At 37.5% G+C, this 22408-nt stretch overlaps 1 protein-coding gene and 1 pseudogene across 1 annotated transcript in view; both read right to left on the minus strand.

The window, feature by feature from the left end:
• Positions 1 to 22408, minus strand: part of RAB3C (RAB3C, member RAS oncogene family) — a 301149-nt gene that overhangs the window by 206643 nt on the left and 72098 nt on the right. The gene's annotated exons all lie outside the window — the stretch shown is intronic.
• LOC116752309 lies at positions 18192 to 20818 on the minus strand (annotated as a pseudogene).

The following is a 22408-nucleotide window of genomic DNA, read 5'->3' on the forward strand; positions in this document are numbered from 1 at the left end:
TGACTCTTGAGCCAGTGCACCTAACACGGAGGTCCTCCTGCCTCCAGGGAGGCCCCAGCTGACCTAGGAACCTGGATTTATACCACCACTGTTAGTTGTACTCCGAATTTGGGGCTGAGGGAGCTTGTCAGGAAGCAGGCTGGATGTGAGGTGAACACCCCCTGCCCCATGTTAGCTACCCACCCCCATGTTCTAACAGCCTCTGGGTGTGGTCTGCTATGACTTGGGGAGCAGGCTCTTGGAACATGGGGTTGCATCTCAAGAGTGGGATTTTCTCTAATTCTGTCAAGGGGAAATGATATCATACGTGACCACATTAGGGATGGGGATTTGATTTCAACAACAAAGGACACACTTGAAAGTCATCAGTTGCTTGAGCCTACAGCTAAAAAATTATACACATCTACTGGGACTTAGAATGTGGAAAAAAAATACTAGGGGAATCTTTCACAGGAGGCCACGGGGGACTAGAAAGAATCTTAAAGTAAGATTTAGGATCCCCTAATTCTAGTCCTGGATTAGATACTAGCAGGAATGACTCCTATCTCTTAGCTATAGTGTTTTCATATAAGAATGGGTATATTAAACTAGATACCCTGAGGTCTTTAAAATTTGATGATTCTATGATTTGACCCTGGTTGTGTGTCATAACTATATACTTCATGTGAATTCAGAAGATATGATTTTGTAAACTTGTGTGATCCTCTCCATACAGGGGAATTAAAACTATTAGTTGAGTTTTAATAATGATTTTGTGAAACACTCAAGTGCCAAAGAAATTTCAGTCATTTTGAGGTTAACTAGAATTCCAGACTGACATTAAAATCTAATTTAAAACTAGATTCTCCATTTATCTCTCAGGCTTCTAGCCTTCCACCCCCATATCCAAGCTGCAAATAAATTCTAGATAGTGTGAACCATTTCTTTGCAAGCTAATTTTCCCTTTTACCTCTGAGGTTCAGGTTAATTTACTCCACTTAGTGTTCTAATCACTTTTCTTTAAAAAGGAAAGGAAGGAACATGACTTAGCATGACAGGCTTTTAAGGTAGGCAGCTGTAATAAAAAAAAAATTAATGGGGCTTCCCTGGTGGCGCAGTCGTTGAGAGTCCGCCTGCCGATGCAGAGGACGTGGGTTCGTGCCCCAGTCCGGGAAGATCCCACATGTCGTGGAGCCCCTGGGCCCGTGAGCCATGGCCACTGAGCCTGTGCGTCCGGAGCCTGTGCTCTGCAAAGGGAGAGGCCACAACAGTGAGAGGCCCGCGTACCGCAAAAAAAAATAAATAAATAAAAATTAATGAAATTTCTGTGTATGGGTAATTTATATTATATACTGGCAGAATCTACAGTGGAGCCACTTCTATCAAGCCAATGTCTCTCCATAGTCTATGTCCATGTTACAAGAATCAAAACTGTTTCACTTAAGAGAAGTTTCACCTTATTTGAACCCAGTGGGAGGTAAAGATTGATAATTACAAGTCAATATAATATGCATAGGACAATATCACAATAAAGCAGGTGTCAGGAGACTATCTTAGGAGCTGCACCAGGTTAAAATAAATAAGACTCAAATCTACCCAAGTAGATTTACACTGGCATTATTAAACATGCACTTTTTCTTAATGCTGTTGATTCTCCTTAGAAACTTTTGGTAGAATGGAACAATATACCTCATGGTGTTGCCATGAAGATTAAATGATATAATACATATACAATTCTTAGTGAAGTAGTTGGCATACACATATAGTAAATTCTCAATAAATGATACCCGTTTCATCTGTTAGGAATGTTGTTTGGCTCCATATAACAGGTACACAAAAGCAGCTGCTTAACCAAATACTTTCCTTCCACAGTAGAAACCTGGGGTAGGCAGCCCAGTGCTGGTACGGAGGCTCCAGGATGCCATCAAGGTCCCAGATCCTTCATCTTTCCATTTGGCTTCTGTCCTAATGCTTGCAAAGATGGGTCCTATACCTTCAAGCCTTACAACCACATTCTAGGAAAGGATAAAGAGGAATGGCAAAGAGCACTATTGCAGCTCTGTCTGTCATTTTATTTCTTTAAATCAGGGAAACAACAGGATTCCTGGAAGCTTGCCTAGAAGACGTCTGCTCATATCCCTCTTGCTAGAACTCAGCCATGTGGATGAACGTGGCTGTAAAGGAAGCTGAGAAATGTAATTTTATAACCGGACATGTTGCTACACTCAATAAAATCTGCCTCCATTGCAAGGGCCATCAATAGTGTATAAAACTGGGCTTCCCTGGTGGTGCAGTGGTTGAGAGTCCGCCTGCCGATGCAGGGGACACGGGTTCGTGCCCCGGTCCGGGAAGATCCCACATGCCGCGGAGCGGCTGGGCCCGTGAGCCATGGCCGCTGAGCCTGTGCGTCCAGAGCCTGTGCTCCGCAATGGGAGAGGCCACAACAGTGAGAGGCCCGTGTACCGCAAAAAAAAAAAAAAAAAAAAAATAGTGTATAAAACTAATCCCATTTGTCCTCAGTTCACATCATACTGTGGTGCTGTTGGTATGGAGGATGGGTGAAAAGATATCGGGAAAGCAACCAGGAGGGTGTGACACAGCTGTTACCACGATGCATTGACACACCATATAGTCTATCTAAAGGCATCGTATAATTTTGTTTTCCAATTCTATGGCAATGGGTTGTCTCCTTCGGATAAAATGCCCAAAGGTTCAGAGGCAACAAAAGAAATCTTCGGCTTTGGCCTGACGTTCCCCACACACACGTCACCACTTGTTTTCACATCTCCATTCGGTTTTGCAGCAGCACTTTCCATAAATCACCTCCATCGTCCTGTGAGTCAGCTCCCACGTAATTAGCATCACATTCATCATCTGTCTTCAGAGGCGCTGCAGTTTCTTCCTGGGGAAGACGAAGGCCTTTCTGCTCCTAACTCAGCTGAGGCCTCTGGCTGATTTGCACCTAACTTGCAGCCAAGTGGAATACCAGCAGTTCCCATCTCTAGTGCTAGTTACACGGCTAACTCTGGCTGGCCTGGTGGGGTGCTCCAAAGTATGTGGTGTGCAGACCAGTATCACCTGGGAGCTTGTTAGAAATGCAATTTTTTGTGCCCTCCTTGAGTGTCTGGCATCAGAATCTCTGGGCGTAGGGCCTAGGAATCTTTTTTTTTTTTCAGCTTTATTGAGGTATAATTGGCCCAGGAACCTCATGCTTTTAACAAACTCTTCAGATAATTCTTACTCAAGAAACATTGTCTTTGTCCTCCGGGTGGGTTTTAGCATATCTCTAACCTAAACACTTAGCAGAAGTAGAGATGCTCAGCCACCAGGCTACTCACTCAGACAGTGTAATAGCTTATTTGCCTTCTCTGTCAACTACCATTTACAAGCAGAAAATGCTTTGAATATTTTCGGTTTAATTATAGTCAGAGCAGAGCTGGCTTGGGGAAACATGAACATTCCAAACATAATAAAATGCAGTCAATTATATTGGGCTGTGCTGATTTCCTGAGGGCCAACGAATGTCACCCTATACAGTCCCTAACCGAATAAACATAGCTTCCTACTTAGCGATTCACCCTCTCACACCTGTGTTGGAACCTGCCAGAAGCACTGAATTAAAATAGAGTACAGCCCATCATCTCCTCATAAAAATCTATGGCAGCAAACCCAGAGGAGTTTGCAGTGCAGGCAATAAATGGTTTTTTTCTGTCACTCAAGAATTTAGTGAGGGGTGTTAGCCTCCATGGTCCTCAGTGGACGTGCAGATTTCTCATTAACTCTTTCACTTAAGAATGTCTAGAAGGCTAGCATTTCATGACTTTATGGGGTTTCAGAGGAAATAAGCTTATGAAAGTTTCCTATTCCTAAACATGTGAAATGGAATCAAATGTCCTTTGTTTATTCATTTCTCTATTCTTTTTTTTAATATAAATTTTATTTATTTATTTATTTTTGGCTGCATTGGGTCTTTGTTGATGCGCACAGGCTTTCTCTAGTTGCGGCGAGCAGGGCCTACTTTTCGTTGCAGTGCACAGGCTTCTCACTGCGGCGGCTTCTCTTGTGGAGCATGGGTTCTAGGCATACGGGCTTCAGTAGTTGCGACACACAGGCTCAGTAGTTGTGGCTCGCGGGCTCTAGAGCACAGGCTCAGTAGTTATGGCACAGGTTTAGCTGCTCCACAGCATGTGGGATCTATCCGGACCAGGGCTCGAACCCGTGTCCCCTGCATTGGCAGGCAGATTCTTAACCACTCCACCACCAGGGAAGCCCTCATTTCTCTATTCTAAAATACATTTCTGGAAAGCCTATACAACGCAAGCCATTCCAATGATACCAAGAAGATATAAAATGAATAATACAGAGTTTGAATAATTCAAGGAGAAGCAGTCCCAGGACTTGCATAGAGAAGATGATTCTTCCACAGTAAGGGTCCATTAAGGAATTAATCAAATAACAACAATGAAATGAGTGCCCATAGATTGAAGAGCATTTAATTGACCAATTATTATACTACTTCAATGTGAAATCACTGGTACTATACACTGGCAGTCATAAAGACTATTTTGTTTGTAGGCAGGGCCCAAGCTTTAGTGTCTTCTAATAAAGAGAGGTCCATAGCAGCTAATTCCTCAAGAGTGCAGCTTAAAAGAAGTAACTAGAAAAACTATTGCAACTGAAAGGCATTGCTAACAAGTTTATACACAAAAATTTTTCCATAGATCATATTCCCACATCTTCTGTAAAACAGTAATGACCATCAGGTATTATTTCTCTCTTCTCTCACTTGTGATGTACTAATCCCCGTCCCCAACCCATAACAGCAATATGCATTACCAGCCTGGCAGGACTAAATAATATATCATGATTTTGTGCTAAGTTTTACCCACAAATACTCTCATAGAGGTATGTATACTTTCCCAAATTGCTTTTGTTCACTCAATTATTCATTAATTTAATAACTGTTTACTTAACAAATATTTGTTCTAGGTCCAGGGGATTTAATAGTGAGTAGGGAAAATGTGGGCTCTACCCTAATGGAACTTAATTACTATTCATTGTGGTAAATAAATAAAAATGATACTATAATGGTAAATTTTATGTCATGTATATTTTACCACCAAAAAAAGTGGAAAAAAAAAAGATATTGTAGTGTCAGGTAAGGATACCCAAAAGGGAAATTAAGCAGCATCAGAGAACAGAGACTGATATGGGAATGGGTTTTGTGTCCTTTTAGATACAGTGGTCAGAGAAGTGCTCTTGCAGGAGGGGATATTTTGCCAAATGGCATTAAGTGAGCAAGTGAGATTAAGGACATGACCTGTGAGCAATTGCACTAAAGGGAGAGAGTAAGTCATTCTAAAGTCTGAAAGAAGAGCATTTCAGGGCTAGAGTGCAAAGAGCCTGAGATGTGAAGGGCCTTGGAGTATTTGAGAATTGGAAAGAAGTCAAGTGTGGGGTGCAAAGTCAGCTAGAGGAATAATGGTAAGAAATGGGCTGGAAGGAGATGCCAGGGGCCAGATCCTGCAAATCCCATGAGGTAATTTTGAGGCATTTCTGGGTTTTGAGTGTGATGGGAAGCTAATGAATGATTTTGAAAAGGAGGGTTATATGATTTAATGTGCTTTTTAAAAATTAAATTTTCATTTTGAAATAATTATAGATTCACATGTAGTTGTAAGAAACAATATAAAGAGATCCTGTTTACTCTTTACCCAGTGTCCCCCAATGATAACACCTTACAAAAACTATAGCACAACACCACATCCAGGATATTGACACTGATACAGTCAAGTCCAGAACATTTCCAGCACCACAAGGATGCCTCCTATTGCCCTTTTATAGCCATGTCCACTTCCCACCCCCTCCTCTGTCCCTGCCCCTAGCAACCACTAATCTGTTCTCCATTTCTATAATTTTGTTATTTCAAGGATGTTATATAAATGGAATCCTACAGTATATGACCTTTGGGGATTGATTTTTTCAATCAGCATATCCCTGGAGGTTCATCCAGGTTGGTGTGTGTATCAGTGGTTCATTCCTTTTAATTGCTGAGTAGTGCCCCTTGTATGGATGAACTACAGTTTGTTTAGCCATTACCCACTGAAGGACATCTGGGTTGTTTTCAGTTTGGGGCTATTAAGAATAATGCTGCTATGAGCATTCATGTACAGTTTTCTGTGTGAACATAAGTTTTTCTTCCTTTGGGATAAATGCTCAGGAATGCTATTGCTGGGCCACATGTTTAGTTTTACAAGAAACTGTTACACTGCTTTCCAGAGGGGCTGTTCCATTTCACATCCCACCATCACAGCAGGAAAGGTTCAGTTGTTCAGCAACCTTAACAGCACTGGGCACTGTCAGCTTCTTGCTGTTGTTTTTATTTTTGTTTTTTACTTTAGTATTCTAATAGGTGTGTAGTGGTATCCCACCGTGGTTTTAGTTTGGACTACCTTAATGATTAATGATGTTAAGCATCTTTTCATATTCTTGCTAGCCATTTGAACACCTTCTTTGTCACCTTCTTTGATGACATGTCTGTTCAGATCTTTTGCCCAAGTAACATTTAATTTTAGCTAATAGCTACATCTGGGTTAATCTTTCCCCTTCTATTTCACCTTAGTAAATTGAGTTACATTTTAATATTTAAAACTCAAGGTTCTTAGGAGAAAGATAACTAATCTCTTAGCAAAATTAATTTTCCAACAAATAACAATGAAATTTTATTCAAACCTCTTAGTAAAATGTGTTTACAAGGCAGAATATCTGTGCCAAGGGTGGGTCTACTAATACTATCCTTTTGATCTGAACTAACATTAATTTTATAACCCACATTTCCTACTGCAGTCAAGCTAAGCATTAGTCAACAATGTTTATCTGGACATAACAATGTCCACAGATATAAGTACAAATGAAAGTAATCATCTAAATATTTTAATTCCCCCAAATGTGCTTTTGTTTTAATTTGAAGAAGAAAAATAATTAAGCAAAAGAATGGACGCTGTACTCTGTGTACTCTGCATATTTAGATATAACTTTAGTTAGTGTCTGTTAATTAAATACAGTGAAACATTCAGTTGTTGACTAGAAAAATGCAGAAGTACTATTTGGATGATTCGGATGAAAGAAACATAAACAGCTCCTTCTTTAAGAGCCCGTGATTCTGCACTTATATTCTTTGTCCCATCTTCCCTTATGTACACATATACAGATTCCTTCTTTGTGGCAGTGTCTCTTTGAGGAAAGTGTGCTTTATTGGTAGGATCATTTCCTCTTTTTTAAAAAAAAAATCAATTTTATTGAGTTAAAATTTACATACATTAAAATAAATCCATTTTTGCATAGAGTTCAATGAGTTTGGATAAACATATGCTTGTTTAACCATGGCCACGATCAAGAAATAGAGTATCTTCAAAAAAAAGAAAAAAAGAAAGAAAAAGAAAAAGAAGAAGGAGAAAGAAAGAAATAGAGCATCTTCATCATCCCAAAAAAGTTCTCTTGTGCCCCTTTGAAGTCAGGACACTCCCACTCCTCACCCAGGTCACCCCTCATCTGATTTCTATCACTATAGCTTAGTTTTTGTCTGTTCTAGGATTTCATACAAATGGATCCATACAATATGTTCCCTTTTGTATCTGGCTTTGTTTGCTCTGCATAATGCTTTTGAGATTCATCTAGTTTATTGGATTTGAATCCCAGCTCTTTTTACGAGCTGTATGGCAAATGGACCAATTATTTAACCTCTGTTTTCTCAGATGAGGAATTGTCTTATTCGTACATTTCTGAGGGGGTTGTTATGAGAATTAATATCAAGGTAGCTGGCTTGGTGCTCAATAATTTTATCCGTATGGATATAAATGTGATTTAAACCATTATTTTTTTTTCCTTCATTCTCTCCTCCTATCAAAGGAGAAGTGGATAATTCTGAAGCGGCCACAAGCCTAATTCAACATGTTCTATGAGAGAAACCAGCACAGAGAAAACTCTGCCATCATAATTTTATTATTGAACAAAGACACTCCCCTGAATTTCTGCCTCTTTCTTCCCCATCTCCTTTGGCCTTGAGCAAATTGGTTATAGGCAGCTCTGCCTTCTCTCTTCTAGGTTCCATTCTGCCCCTTCCAGAGTCAAATGACTTCCAAGAAAAGGGCACAATAACCCTTCCCTCCCAACCCAGTAAAAGAGAAAATGAAACTACAGGCTGTCCCCTCCAGGGGCTTTCTGGATATAAAAGACTAAGCACAAGAGGCCTTTCCTTCTCCTAACAAAAATCTCATCATTCCTGACCTGATTCCATCAAGTGGGGATTCGGGATATGGGAGAGGAAGAGCAGCCGGAGATTCGATATTTCCTCCCTGATCGGTCACCTCTGCCAAATCTCTTCCTGCTCACACTAGAAAATGATTGATATTCTAGCTTCTTTTTGCTTTTACCACTGTTTACCCCATTTTGTTCTCTTACACTTTTGTCCATCTCTTCCTCTGTGGTGCATTCATGATATTATAATATGAACATTCATTCACAGGAAGCTGGGGGGTGGGCAGGAGGAAAGATACAGGGCCTATAGTTCTGGCAATTAGCAACTTTCAAGAATAGGGTTAATGGATTTAACTAGCGTCCCTTTAATCTTCTGAAAGACCTCTCTTTTGGCACTGGCCCTGGCTTCTCAAGCATTGCCACCCACTGGGTGTAGTCAGGTCACCAACCAAAAGACAGCTCTCATGTGTTTGATCAAAGTCAGATCTGTCTCTACACACTACTATATATAGGGAACTATATTCAATATCCTATGATAAACCATAATGGAAAAGAATCTGCAAAGAAATATATTTATATATGTATACTGATTCACTTTGCTGTACACCTGAAACTAACACAACATTGTAAATCAACTACACTTCAATAAAAAAATTATACTGAATATATCCAAATAAAACTTACTACATCCATTAAAAAAAAAAACTTAGATCTGTCTCATCTAGGGTTTATCCAATCAGTCAGCTGCAGCCCCACTTGCTCAGATGGGTCTTTAACACTTGAATTATTAGAGTGGCTTAGTCAAGCGTACAATGGTAAATACAAAAAAAAGTGTGCACAAAAATGGTTTTAAGTAGCGAGTGTTTGGTCCCAAGAAATTAATAATTCTTTGGAGTTGATACAAACTGTTTTGCTATGGATGGAAAGTACATGTCTAATTAACATGGGTATGTATATTAGAAATAACATGGCAGGAAAAAAAGTAAGATGGACACATGATTCCAAATGATATTCAGATGCATTCATTTCCAGTTATTGAACTTATTTCTCTGAATAGAATGATATTTGCTGCAGATAGCAAAATTCTAATGAAAAACCCGTGAGACATGACTGTCCTTTAAGGTATGCTTTAGCTTCTGTTCTTCCACATGCTAACGAAAACCCTGTTGTTATTTCATGAAAGAAATGAAATATTCACAAAATTAAGGCTTTAATGGGACGTTGAAATAAGAGATGAATTTTAGGGGTACATGAACATTATAATGTTTTAATTTTGATAGTGCATGTTAATCAAGTTTCTCTGAATATCTCCCTGAGTCAGAGGTTGTTGGTATTCCTCTCTACTCCCCCGACCCCAATCATCCATTCTAGATGCCTATGATTCAGTTTTACCAGTGGAATGTGAGGGAAGTGAGCCCTATCCATGGCACGTAAGAGTGTGTGTGCTGTCTCCATGCAGTCTCTCCTTTCCTTAGAGTTAAACATAAAGGAATCCAAGATGGTAGACTTAAAAGATGGAAGAAGCCTAGGCTTTGTGCTTCAAGGAAGGCTACACAGAAGAGCTACCCAACTTGATTCAGACCATAACATAAGAAATAAATAACCACAAGAAAAAAGCTGTATTACATTGTCACTATGATATTAGGGTTGGTCTATAGTGTTATTAATTTCCCTGGCTAATGTATCTCTTTCCCATATCTGATTTGTGTGATGAAATGGGGTTGGTATTCACATAACCAACTCCAGGAAAACACAGGCAGCTATCTTTGAAGAACCATTTACTTCCTTATTTTATTGTTGTTTCTGTATAGGCTGGGGTGGGGTAGCAGATGGATGGGTAGAGGGATAAGTATACCCTTATTAAGAGTCAGTCTCAGGGACCATATCGTCTCTTACTTTTCAAATCCCAGGCAAGGCATAACAATTAGAATTTCTATAATGGACTACTAAAATCTTACAGGTTTAAGGGAACCTTATAATATGTTTCATACTTGTCTACCTTGCAGACATAGAGGCAGAATATTATTTTGTTTGTTTGTTTCCTTTTGGGTTTTTGCATCCCAAGGTAATTACCGTATTAAAAACTTAAGGAAAGAGGTGATCATCATGAAATCAGTGGCCAGTGAATTAGAACCAATTTCTAGCTGCTTGAGAAAGAATTAATTTTATTATTTCTTTGAAAATCTAATATTGGCAAGAATTACTTTATTATTTCTTTGAAAATCTAATATTTGCAGTAATTAATTTTATTATTTCTTTGAAAATCTAATATTTTTTTCCTATAAAAAAGCCAGCTGGGAAAATGAGGCTTGGTTCTGCCAGAGTAAATAGTAGACTAATTGTTCTCCATTATGAGCACCCATGGTATAACTAAGTGGTCCTGCCCACCACAGACTCTGGAGGGGTAAACTATGTGTTATCTAGGAAAAAAGTCCTGTCATCTCCCTCACTGGCAAACATGAGTGATATAAGAAGAGATGATTGCTTCTTACTCTCTGGGACTAAAGGAAGAAAAAGATTACATAAAGCCTGGAAAGCATTATTCACCCAATATTTGTTGAGAGTTTACTATGGGACAGGCATAAATTCTCAAAAGGGACCAAAGAAAATATTATATGTAGTGAAGACATTACCCCTTCCAAAAGAAGAGATTTCAATTCATTATACTTATTCATTTGAAATAAAATATCTTATAGGGAAATACTTATATAATACATGTATGTGTATGTATGCATTCATAAAAATACATACATGTGTGTGGACTTCAAAAAGCAATACTGAGAATTATTTTTCTATGCAATTAACTCACATTTTTGCCTAATGTGGTAGATTGCAAAATAGCCACAATTCTTCAAACCTACATGTCTGCATGCCCCTTTTATAACTTTGCAGCTTCTCCTATCACAATATGGCAGTTATTTTTCCTCTCCTTTGAATCTGGGCTGATCTTCTGACTTGCTTTGGCCAATAGATATGACTGAAGTAATGATATGCGAGTTCTGAGTCTAGGTCTCAAGAGGTCTGTATGCTTCTTCCCTCTCTTGAAACTGTCAAGGTAACATGTAAACAAACCCAAGCTATCCAGCTGGATGATAAGATACATGTGGTCCAACAGCCCCATTGTCCCACTGCCCAGCAAACAGCCAGTCAACCTCAGAAAGAAAGCCTCTCTGCTGCTGACCACAGATGTGAGAAAATATGATCAAAACTCAATGCTCAGAAGAGCCACCCACCTGAGTCAAACTGTTGACCCAGAGCATAGTAGGCTAAATAAATTTTTGTTGTTTTAAGCCACTAAGCTTTAACATGGTGTGTTAGGCAGCAAGAGATAAGTGATGCAACCAGCAGGGGGATTTTAATATATGCATTAACCATGGAAGAATTTTTAGTAGGCTGCTAAATAATATTCTACTTATTTTTAAAAGTAAGGTTCTCATTCCTAAACTACAGTCTTTCCTCTAGTGCTCACTGTGGTAAATACATAAGCAAGCTGGAGTTTAAATCTCAAATTCACACTTATTTACTAGGTAGACCTCGGGGAAGTCACTTGGCCTCTCAGGTTTTAGTTTGTCCTACGTTAAGATGGAGATATGCTATTTCATCGAGTTTTGTTGGGAGGATTAAATAAGCTGACATAAGTAAATTGTCCATTACTATACCTGCAACATAATAGACACACACAAAGCAGTTCTTTTTCTTCCCAAGCTTTCTGTTTCTTTCTATTTTTAATTGTGCAGTGATTCCCAGTGTTCCCCTCTGTCACTAATTCTGGAACTAATTCACTTTGAAACAGAGTTAACTAACTTTCATTCTAGTGGCCTCTCCTTTGCTTAAAACAACTTTTTTCCCCATGGGTTTTACACAAACTAGGTTTATTACACATATAACATCTACCTTTAAAGAAATTATGTATATGTTTATATTGTATATATTATATATAAATTATACATTATACATATTGTATGTGCATATATGTGTAATTTGCTTATCACTACCTGAAATTAATGTGTATATTTCTATACTTACATATTTGATTACTTAGTATTGTTTGTCTCACCCACAAGAACATCAGCTCTCTGAGGTTTTTGTGTTTCATATCCCCACCCCTGGCACAGCACCTGGGACACAGTAGACAATATTTGTGGAATGAAAGGATAAATGAACAAATGCTTCTCAATCATTACTATGAAACAAATTTACACATTCGTGGGAAAACATTTAATTCAAAGATTTTTTTTCAAATGCAATTTTGAAAGACATTAGAAAGAGAGAGAAGTAACATGACATGAAGGGATTTCACTATTGCTTGCTTTATGCAGTTTGCCTTTTAATGGTTTTTCATCACAATGAGGATTTCCTAAAATATTTTCTCATCTAAGACTGAAGATTTCATTTGAAATTTTGAATAGTAACTGTAATTAATTATGTAAGTACTCTCTGTAGTAGAAACTGTTCCTATGACTTAAAACAGTTAAATTATAACTATGAACAGCATAATCAGACATATATACTCTGTCATAAAACTGATTTGAAAAGTTGGATTTGAATCTCATAGGGTAAAATTAAACTCTTTTGGAAACTCTTCTTATTTCTCAGTTTAAAATATATTCCAACTTGCTATGTTCCCCGGAAGGAACCTATAAATCCTTGACCATGAAAACCCTTTTATTATCTGCTGTTAAAAATGATTTCCGTCGGGCAAATTGCACTCTCCAAGCAATCCTTTATTGCCTGTATGACATATTATGGTCCAACAGTGGATCTAAGAATGCTTTGGAAACCTTAAATTGCTCTAAGCTTTAAAATCAAATGCTTAGACTAAGCCAGTTCGTCTAACAAAAAGAGCAAGCAGAAGAAATCAGGGCAAAAAAAGAGGGAGAAGCAAATGCAGAAAACATTAACTTAGAAAGTCAGAAAATATGAATTTTTATACTTTGGGGTTTCATTTCCAGGTCATTTCATCGAAAATGCTTTGTCTATTCTTCAGGCTGCTGTCATTGTATGAATAACAGGCACCCTAAATAGATTAGGTGTAAACTGAAAACTATGGAACTTAATATGCCAAAACTCTGTCATAATTTTTCTTTCAATTAGGATAAAGTTTATCTTTCCGTGACTTCAACTACCACCTAAAGGCGAATGATGTCTAAATCTGTCACCAGTTCCCTTCTCTATCAAGTGTTCCAACGGTCCTCACCAAGTAAATGTCTTACCACCACCTCATCACCAACCACCAAGTCAACGTGACCCACACAAAACTCAGTTATCTCCTGTACTACTTATCTCATCCCATGACATGGTAACCCACCAGGCTCCCCAAGCAGAAGTCTTGCCGTTTTCCTTTCTCACTCTCATTCTCTCTTTAACCACTCACCAGACCTGTTGTTCTACCTTCAGATTCCAAACTTCTAACCATCTTTCACAATGTAGTCTCACACCACCTCCCCAGATCATTGCCTTTCATTTTCCCTTCATTCCTTCAGGCTGCTGAAGACTATTCTTCTTGGGAGGTGTTGATTTGTTAACAGGAAATATTTCCCAAACTCAATATTCCTCCTTACATCAGTAAAATTGTGAATACGTATAATATTACTCTTTCATCTTGGTGTTTCATAATTTTATGTACATTTAAAACTTAATTTATTGATACTTTTTAGAGAAACTATTTTTTCTATACCTTTGTTAGTTATGTATACTTGTTTTATAAATATATTAAAAACACTTATAATGCATAAGTAATGATCTGCAATTTTTCTTCCAGATTTACAATAAAAGCTCACTCATATCAATTTTAAATAATGGCAAAAAAAAAGAGAAGATCCTTAGAAGAGATTATGATACTAAGTGAAGTAAGTCAGAGAAAGACAAATATCATATGATATCACTTATATGTGGAATCTTAAAAAATGATACAAATGGACTTATTTACAAAACAGAAATAGACTCACAGACATTAAAAAAAAAACTTATGATTACCAAAGGGGAAAGACAAGGGAAGGGATAAATTAGGAGTTTGGGATTAACAGATACACACTACTATTTATAAAATAGATAAAAAACAAGGACCTGCTGCATGGAACAGGGAACTATATTCAGTAACTTGTATAACCTATAATGTAAAAGAATCTGAAAAAGAATATATGTCTGACTGAATCACTTTGCTGTACACCTTAAACTAACACAACACTGTAAATCAACTATACTTCAATAAAGAGTTGTTTGTTCTGAAAAAACAAAAAAGACCGTTATAAACCAATAACAATTGACACCTTTTCTAAAGAAACAGAAATTTACAAGTGAAAAGTAGTTTCAACTCACTCTAACAATAAAAATTTTGAAATATCCAGGAATAAATCTGAAGAGAAGTGTGAAGATATTGTATAGGGAATATTATGTAACACTACTGAAGAGTGCAATGTAAAAACTGCATAAATGAAGAGTCAACGTTTTGTCTTTGCTGTAAGAACTCAATATTGTGAAACTATCAATTTTCCCTAAATCAGTCCATAAATTCAATGTGACCAAAATAAAACCCCAATTGTATTTTGCTTTACAAGTTATCAGAATTTTTCTAAAGTCTATCTGGAAGAGTAATAAAGGAAAATTTCGAACAATAAAGAGTATAGAGCAAGAAAGTATCCTTCCAGATTTAAAAATGTATTATAAAGCCAGAGTAATTAAAACCAATGTACTGGGACAGGATTAAACAGATCAATGGAAGCTTTGTATAGAAATCTAGTCAAATATACAATGGAAAAGCAAAGATGGCATTCCAAAACAATAGGGGAGAAATGATTATTGAGTCAATGGACTTGGACAAGCTAGTATCTTTGAAAAAAAAACCTGGATCCCTCTATCCTTTCCCAGAATAGCTTTTATATGAATCAAAGATTTAAATGTAAAAAGCAAAGATAAAATTACCAAAAGAAAACACAGAAGTTTAGTACTTTCTAAACATATTAATTATTTGTAGAAAATTAAATAATAAAGAGATATTGGAAAAAATAGCAATACATGACAAAAAATTAAAATCCTTTTATATATGAAATAGGTTTTATACATATGAAATATTAATGAGTACGATGGCAGATAAAAGAGTAATCTGTAACATGATGCCATTTATATAAGACTGTTTTCCTACTTCTACACATCTATAAATGTATAAAGAAAGGTTTAGAAGAATATGCTACAAAATAATAATTATTATATTCTCATAGGCATGGGATAAGATTTTTGATAATTTTTATATTATTTGACTATATTTGCATTGTTTCAACTGTTTGTAATAAACATTTATAATAATTATAAAAATAATAAAGCTATTTTAAGCAAAATTAAATTTGTATGGAATAATAAACATAGGAAAAAGCCAAGAGAATACTGCAAAAGGAAAATAAACAAAAACTACTACTCCATATATTTTTTAAACATTTTTATTGGAGTATAATTGCTTTACAGTGGTGTGTTATTTTCTGCTTTATGACAAAGTAAAACAGCTATACATATACATATACCCCATATCTCCCCCCTCTTGCGTCTCCCTCCCACACTCCCTATCCCACCCCTCTAGGTGGTTGCAAAGCACTGAGCTGATCTCCTCTGCTGTGTGGCTGCTTCGCACTAGCTATTTTGCCATTTGGTCTACTCCATATTTTTTAAAAGAGGATATAATTCACATACACGTAAGAGAGAAACTATGTGAACTGGTGTTTAAAAAAAGTTCATTATTTATTCATTATTTATTATATTTCATTCTCAATTCATCCTCTGGTTTACCATGCAAATAAAATAATCATTTAAGATATTTATGACTCAATTTATCTGTTTTTGACTGATATAAAGAAATATAAGGAACCATATTTTAGGCATAGGACAATGCTTAATAACCCTTTTATTACAGCATTTTTTTCACTAGAAGAGATTTAATAATTGATAAAAATGTACAAAAATATTCAAATCAGAAATGCTTTAGAATGTGTACCACGAAGTCAGTACTTCTCAGTGAGTAGGGAAGGTAAGACTTCCTCAATGAAAAAAAGCAAGAGAAAGATCAGATTGTAAAAGAAAAAAAAAAGAAAAAAGACAACTGTTAAGAAAATCATTTAAGGGGCTTCCTGGTGGCGCAGTGGTTGAGAGTCCGCCTGCCAATGCAGGGGACACGGGTTCGTGCCCTGGTCCGGGAGGATCCCACATGCCACGGAGCGGCTGGGCCCGTGAGCCATGGCCGCTGAGCCTGCGCGTCCGGAGCCTGTGCTCCGCAACGGGAAAGGCCACAACAGTGAGAGGCCTGCGTACCGCAAAAAAAAAAACAAAAAACCTTTAAGTCAACATGGATTTGTTTTAGACAAGGATATTGCAACCATCACTTAAGGTTTGGTGGCACATTCTTTATTAGGTCCTTAAGGCAATATATTTAAGCTAATTTACAATTTAATTTGATGTTAACTTTTTAAACATCACCTCAAAATAATGCCCTCACAATAGCCTTTTTAAAATGCATTTAGAGAAATATGTGAAGACACATATTAATCAAGCTATCAAAAATTAAATACAAAGAAAAAATATTAAAAGCATCAAGGGAAAAACAACAAATAACATACAAGGGAATCCCCGTAAAGTTAACAGCTAATCTTTCAGCAGAAACTCTGCAAGCCAGAAGGGAGTGGCAGGACATATTTAAAGTGATGAAAGGGAAAAACCTACAACCAAGATTATTCTACCCAGCAAGGATCTCATTCAGATTTGACGGAGAAATTAAAACCTTTACAGACAAGCAAAAGCTAAGAGAATTCAGCAGCACCAAACCAGCTTTACAACAAATGCTAAAGGAACTTCTCTAGGAAAGAAACATAAGAGAAGGAAAAGACCTACAATAACAAACCCAAAACAATTAAGAAAATGGTAATAGGAATATACATATCGATAATTACCTTAAATGTAAATGGATTAAATGCTCCAAACAAAAGACATAGACTGGCTGAATGGATACAGAAACAAGACCCGTATATATGCTGTCTACAAGAGACCCACTTCAGACCTAGGGACACATACAGACTGAAAGTGAGGGGATGGAAAAAGATATTCCATGCAAATGGAAATCAAAAGAAAGCTGGAGTAGCAATTCTCATATCAGACAAAATAGATTTTAAAACAAAGACTATTACAAGAGACAAAGAAGGACACTACATAATGATAAAGGGATCAATCCAAGAAAATATAGAAAATAATTGTGGCTTTATTATAGTAGTGCTCAATAGCACCACTATAGTTAAGGGTCTACCAGGTTTCCATTAAGAACACCTATTTCTGAGTTCACCGTAAAAGATCATATTGGCTTTAACCAGCTGGATAGTGCACAAAAAAGCAGTTTTATCCATTGCTGGTGCTTTTCTTGTACTACTAGATATCAAAAACCTTTCATTATATCTTCAAAATCCAATTTATTAAAGTAAATAAAATCACCTCATGATTTAGACTTTAGAACAAAGTAGAGACACCTGCAGTTATCAGTAAATTGCCACCTTTCTTTTTTTTTTTTTTTTTTTTTGCGGTACGCGGGCCTCTCACTGCTGTGGCCTCTCCCGCTGCGGAGCACAGGCTCTGGACGCGCAGGCTCAGCGGCCATGGCTCACGGGCCCAGCCGCTCCGCGGCATGTGGGATCCTCCTGGACCGGGGCACAAACCCGCGTCCCCTGCATCGGCAGGCGGACTCTCAACCACTGCACCACCAGGGAAGCCCCTTAAATTGCCACCTTTAATCCATTCTGCACTGCCCTATGAAAGGGTCACAGACAGTTATGACTGTATGAAAATATGATTCTTGATACAGAATCAAAAGTTATTTTTAATTTCCTTTGCTTTTATAAAGTCCACAATAACAATACGTAAATGTACTTTTATTTCTGTGATATAATTAAAACCCAGTGTTATTTCAATTGACTTAAAATAGAATCCCTGGTCTGAATTAGACTTTAAATCATACTGTAAACATATTTGGTATAATTTATTGATCATCATCCAGTTGCTCCAAAAGGGTGCTTCTGTGCTTTTCCAATTCCCCTTCACTCAGTTCACTGACAGAAGTATCCCAATTACCAGAATCCTTTGCAGTATTTTTCTTAGGTGATTTGTGTTTTGATTCTGATCTTTATCTAGTTCTGTCTTTTTCGCTTTCCCAGTCTTTTTCTTTTTTATCCTTCTCCTGTTCAGCATCTGACTCTGGAGAGTCAGATTTATGTCTTCTCTTCTTGCTTTTCTTCTTATGTTTTTCTGATTTCTTATAACTTCTCTCAGATTCAGCACTAGAAGAATGTTAGACTCTGATTGCGGTCTTTTTGTCTTTGAATGGTTGTCGTTATCATGTGAATCCGACCCTGATCGAGAGCGGGAGTGTTTCCTGTGATGTTTTTCAGATTTCTTAGAATATTACTTATTCTTTGAATGATGATGTTGACATTCATGATCTTCCCAGAGAGCATCCAATTCCAGTGGAGGAGTGGCTTATTTCAACATACTCTTAAATGCAGATTCTTTTCGTTTCATCTTCCAAGCCTCCTCTTTTTCTCTTTCATGTTCACGGGCTTCTGCCTTTTCTAGTAAACTATTGAAAGCCAGCTTAATACTTCCTGCATCTAATGTGGTTGATCTTTTAGTCAAACTGATTATTGTCACAAAGTCTTCAAAAGTAGTATTTACTTCAACTACAAATCCTTTATTCTTTAGAATGTCTTTTATTGTCTTCTTCTCATCATGATAACATGCTTTAAGCATAAAACTTGAAAAGGTCAAGTGCAGTTGATCCTGGCTGACCAAGCATATTAGTGAATCTAATGTCAGAACTAATTATTGGATACAATTCCATTCAAGATGACATAGCATGCAGTTGTCCATGTTCATGCAATTCATCTAAAAATATCTGAAAAGATTCTCTGTTTTTACGCTGTCGTCTCCTTTCCTGAAGCAAACTCTTCTATTTTTCTTCTTCTTCTTCCTTTTCTAAAGCCCGAATGTGTTCTTCAAAGCAAATTAATGCATCTTCTTTATCTATGTTCTGTAATTCTTTATCTTCTGCAAAAGTTGGATTATCCATCAGATACTGCTGGGCTTCAGACCAAGTAGTAGAGTATGTCACGTTAGCCATGTTGTCAAGTATGTTTTTGAAGGCTTCCCAATTTCTCTTTTGCAACTGCTTTGCTTGCTCCTTTTCTTTTTTTGAAAGAAAGAATAAAACATCTTCAGAGATTTCAAGATGATCACGTTCTGATATTGCATCCCAGACTTCCATCTCTCCAAACGTTTGCTCTGCTTTTTTATATCTAGTTGTGGAAGTCATTTTCTCATGATTTTCAAGAAAACGCTGAAAGGATTCCTTAGCCTCTTTGTATTTGGAGCTTGCTTCTTCTTTTTCTTCTTTCTCTGTCTGGACTTTATAAGCATCAAAGGCCTGTTTTTTGTTCACTCAACTTTGCTAAAGCACTGTATCGTGGATCATTAACGATCATTTTCGTAGTTTGCTCCCATGAAGCATTAGATGGTACCTGCTTTTCTTTCAATAATTCTTTAAATGCTTGCTTTGCCTCCTCCTTTGTATTCCAACTATATGTGTTTTTTTGCCAGTTGGCTTTCTTCCTCCTCCTTTTTCAGAGTAAAATCAGCTACAGTTTCCTGCTTAGATGTTTCTTCTCCCGTATTACTAGACACTTCAGCACTTTGATCCTGAACAGCAGGGGTACTAGTAAGTTGTGCTTGTTCTTCAGTCAAAACTGTTACTGTATTTTCATTATCTACAACAGTAGCAACAATCGAAGTAAACTCAGGCTCAGGAACAGCTGGAACAGTTCCACTGACAGTACTGGAGGCAGAGGTGGAAGCACTGGCATTGGCTGCAGTGGCGGCAGCCATGGTGCTCACTGTGGTTGGAATTTCTGTTGTAAGAACTGGGGCTGTTGATGTTATGGCGCGCTCTTCTTGTTTACCACTTTCTTCAGCTTTGATCATTGTGGGCGGGCTTGATTTTGTAATAAGACTTCAGCAACAGTGGTATTCTCGGATCCTTCAAGATCTTCAAGTTCTTTAGGTTTGGCCCAGTGGGATTCTTTTGTTTGAGAATTATGATAGGAAGGCTTTCCAGAGTCAGATTTGTACTGCTTCCAGGGCATTTAGATGAAAGTTGCTCAGCAGGACTTTTAAGATCATCTGGTTTCTCCCCAATAGATTGTTTTGTTTCAGTATTGCAATAGTAGGTCCTTCCATCAGGTGATTTATGTTCAGTCCACGTTGATTTTGCACCAGATGTTGTACCTGCTGCTACATGCATGTTATTTACTCCTGGCAGTAAAGGCAGGCTGCATGGAAGCCTGACACATATGAGACATCATCATTCCAAGCATTACTGAAGACATCATTCCAGGCATTTGTCCCATTGGTGGTCCTCCCATTGGGTGCATCATTTGGGGCATCATTCCATGAGGTACAGGAGGCATATTCGCTCTCTGACCCATAGGATGCATTCCCACTGGGCATAATGCATGCCAGGGTGCCCCATCATAAGGCCTCCATGCTCAGCTCCCGTCCCCAGCCTCATCGTCGGACCGATTAGAATTTTAAACTAAAACGTTACCTGATTTTTGAAGGACATGTATTTTATTAAAAGTTGTTTTCATTTAAAATTTTAATTTTTTTTTTTTTTTTTTGCGGTATGCGGGCCTTTCACTGTTGTGGCCTCTCCCGTTGTGGAGCACAGGCTCTGGACGTGTAGGCTCAGTGGCCATGGTTTACGGGTCCAGCCACTCCACGGTATGTGGGGTCTTCCTGGACCAGGGTACAAACCCACGTCCCCTGCATCAGCAGGTGGACTCTCAACCACTGCGCCACCAGGGAAGCCCTAATTATTTTTTAATCAAACTTAGATGTTTAATACTCAAAAGTTCATATAAATTTCAGCAAACTTGTCTCATCTTTTCTCTTTGTTTTTCTTCTTTATCAAGGAAAAAATCCCCTAACTATTCCATATCTAGCTCTGCAGGGGTGTGTACGCCTGTGTGCACATACCAGTACCAGAGGTTTGGAAATGCAAGTCACAATGTATCATTAACTGCATCTCTCCTGTTATTTCCCAGTGGAATGACTGTACCTCTGGGCCATGCTTAACCTTAGATATGATACTTCTTCCAGCTCAGCAGCTCATATAATAACAATTTCACTTCTACAGTAGGCGATGGAGAAAAGAAAACATATAAAATTAAGTTTTATGACAAAAAAATTCACTTTCCCATTTTTTAGGGAATATAAACTGATGGTGGAAACTATACTTTATGGGACAATTCATGAGAGGATATTATAAAATATATTCCAATTTCCAAGGAAAACTATAAAAGAATAAGAAGTTAGGAGGCTTTCTTGATAACTCCCACCCCTAGACTAAGCCAAGCTCCTCTGTTATAAGCTTATATTCATCACCCTGAGAATTACTATTCCAAGTAGACTGTAAGCTTTGAATGGAGGACTTGTATTTATTTTGTTTACAATTGTATCCTCAGTGCCTAGCATAGTGCAGGGCACAAAATACAGACTAAAAGTTGTTTATGGAGTGCATGAATAATTAATTAAATGCCCTGGGATTAAAATCAAAATTCTTCATTGTGTATAGTTTTGTTTTTACACACATACAAACACATATAATAACATGTATAACATGTAAACATAGTATATACTGTACTATTGTACCAATGTATTATGTATATGGAAACACATACATAAATAAATTTTAAAGCCATAAATACATTTTCTAATATTTACTGCTAATGTATTATCTTGTACACCCTCTGGAGTGAAAGCTACCTCTACCATCTCCCATCAGCCCTGTCACTTTGAAGATAACTGATCTAAAGAATTACTGACAGCCTCTTTTATGGACTTATTGAATGGTGACAGAAAACATGCAAAATAAACAGGAATCTAGAAAAACAGTCAGTGTCAGTCATAATTAAGAAAGTGGTCAATGGTACGAGACCAAAGCTAGTAAAGACCAACATTTGCATCTCAAAACTCTATGATGTGACATAGTTTATATCAGAGCTTTGCGGTCACTGCTACTGTGGCTGATCCAGCAGATTACACGGTGACAGGAAACAATCTGGTTTTAAGGAAGGTCTGATTTGCCTAAGTTTAACAT

The sequence above is a fragment of the Phocoena sinus genome, chromosome 3 (assembly GCF_008692025.1).
Source record: "Phocoena sinus isolate mPhoSin1 chromosome 3, mPhoSin1.pri, whole genome shotgun sequence".
Taxonomy (NCBI): Eukaryota; Metazoa; Chordata; class Mammalia; order Artiodactyla; family Phocoenidae; genus Phocoena; species Phocoena sinus.